Consider the following 2,388-nt stretch of genomic DNA (forward strand, 5'->3'; position numbering starts at 1 on the left):
GCCACTGCCCTCTGTAGCTCAAACCCGGAATCACAGCTCAGAACCATAAACTGTATTGCACTCTCATTCAGTGCCGTTCCTGGGGCACTAAGTGATCCCATTCAGTGCCGCCCCTGGGGTCCGAAAGGAAAGCTCCCCGCCCCCCTTGCCCGCACCACATCCTCAAACCTCTCCCCCTTCCAAATGTAATTATAGGTACAAAATGACTGTATAACAAACCTGCTACAAACCATCCACCCATCCACCTTCTGTACCGCTTATCCTCACGAGGGTCACGGGCATGCTGGAACCTATCCCAGCTGTCTTCGGGCAAGAGGCGGGTTACACCCTGGACTAGTAAAATAAAATAAAATAAAATAAGGCTGCACCGCGGACGAGTGGTTAGCGCACAGGCCACACAGGGGACAATGGGTGAGGTTTTATTCACCCTCGGCCATCTCTGTGAGGAGTTTGCATGTTCTCCTCGTGCATGCGTGGGTTTTCTCCGGGTACTCCACTCCCACATTCCAAAAACATGCTAGATTAATTGGTGACCGCAAATTGTCCATAGGTATGAATGTGAGTGTGAATGGTTGTTTGGCTATAGGTGCCCTGTGATTGGCTGGCGACCAGTCCAGGGTGTACCCCGCCTCTCGCCCGAAGACAGCTGGAATAGGCTCCAGCACCCCCATGACCCTCATGAGAATAAGTGGTATAGAAAATGGATGAATGAACCTGGAATAAATAAATTAGGAGCTTTAAAAAAAATCTACTTGAAATACATTAATATTAAAAAAACTTCAACCTGAAATAAATAAATAATTATTAAACTAAAAAATTCACATCCAAACTCATCTCCAGCACTCATGGCTGTTACTTGTTTCATTTATCATGCAACACCCTTTCTCACACACTGACAGGTAAATGACCACGCCCGAACGAGGCTGAAGTATTATTTAAGGAAGATGAAGATCCCACTCTATAAAATAGGGCGAGATCCACCCCAGTAGCATCGCGCTTTGTGGTTGTGCTGCGCTATGCTCTCAAATGTGCCAAGGAAGCTGTCAGTACTGACTGACTGCTGTGGCAGCCCCCGCTACTTCTCAGTAAAAACACAAACTGTACAATACATACCTTTAAAGGGGACCTATTATAATTTTTCGGCCCTTTGTATTGAGTTATTGACTCCAATAGAACAGCTACACACAATAACCAGCACACAAATCTTTAAATAAAACGGTCTGTTTTATTGTATTCGCTGCGGTCATTCATTTCAAAAATTTCATCACAATTGTCCCTTCCCTCGCCACATTGCGCTTCCTATTTCACGACTATACCTTCTATCATGTTTTTTCAAACATGTACTCATTAATAAGGCATGCTGAGTTGAATACAAATTAGTGAATAAATATGCATATTTTAGCAAATGTTATGTTATGTTGTGGCTGTTGCAGGAAAGACTCAGCCACAGCATCACAAAGATGGAACATGTCTAATATAGCGAACATTTACATGCAAAAAATGCCCCCAACCTGCCTGACGACTTGGTGAGTGACCTGCCCCCTAGTGTCCACCACAATGTCATACATTTTCTGTATGATTCCAGTCATTAAAAAAGCATTTTCTTCAGTAAAAATCACTGAATTTGTAGATTTCCTGATCAAATAGGGAAGAGGTAGAAAGTGAGCCTTCTCTGAGTGTGGCTTCTCTCCTTTGTGTACAAGTCCCCCCTACCATCTGAGTGCACACTTAGGAAACATTTTCAGGTATTTTATCGTTTCTATCTTTCATCAACATGGAAAACACCATCTTGTCATATCCGTAGACAAGCAAACCACTCCTCCAGTCCACGATGACGTTGTTCTGATAGGTGTCAGTAATTGTTTGGTGAGACAAGCACCATACTTGATCGCTAGATAAACATGCAGGCTTATTGCAGGCTCAAATCTCACAAATGTGACAATAATAACAACATAATAATCATAACAAAAAGATGGGATACTGCTGTGGCCATAACACATGATAAGCGACTAAAACTCAACTCTGAACCCCTGACGTTACTTCCTGTACCCATTGAGCTCCCACACTAGCACTGGATGAACATTTACTGCGGCACACAGGAGTTTAAATTTCTTATTTTCTCTTGAGTGTAAATGTGACAAATTTTATCTCATGTCTGGGGGCTCTAGTGATGTTAAAAAAATATTTGGAAGGTTGGAACCAGGTTTTCGATGCTCGAACTACAAAGGTATTCAAGTTGTAAATAAGGAATCCTACTTCATGGAAATTCACTTACTATGGTTGTGTCTGGAACCAGTTAACTGTGATAAGGAGGAATACTGCATTATAATTCATTAAAAGTACACAAAAAATACATTTAAAGTGAACAAAACAACAAATATGTATCAC

Source organism: Doryrhamphus excisus, linkage group LG10 (assembly GCF_037039965.1).
Source record: "Doryrhamphus excisus strain RoL-2023G ecotype Guam linkage group LG10, RoL_Dexc_Guam_v1.1, whole genome shotgun sequence".
NCBI classification, from domain to species: domain Eukaryota; kingdom Metazoa; phylum Chordata; class Actinopteri; order Syngnathiformes; family Syngnathidae; genus Doryrhamphus; species Doryrhamphus excisus.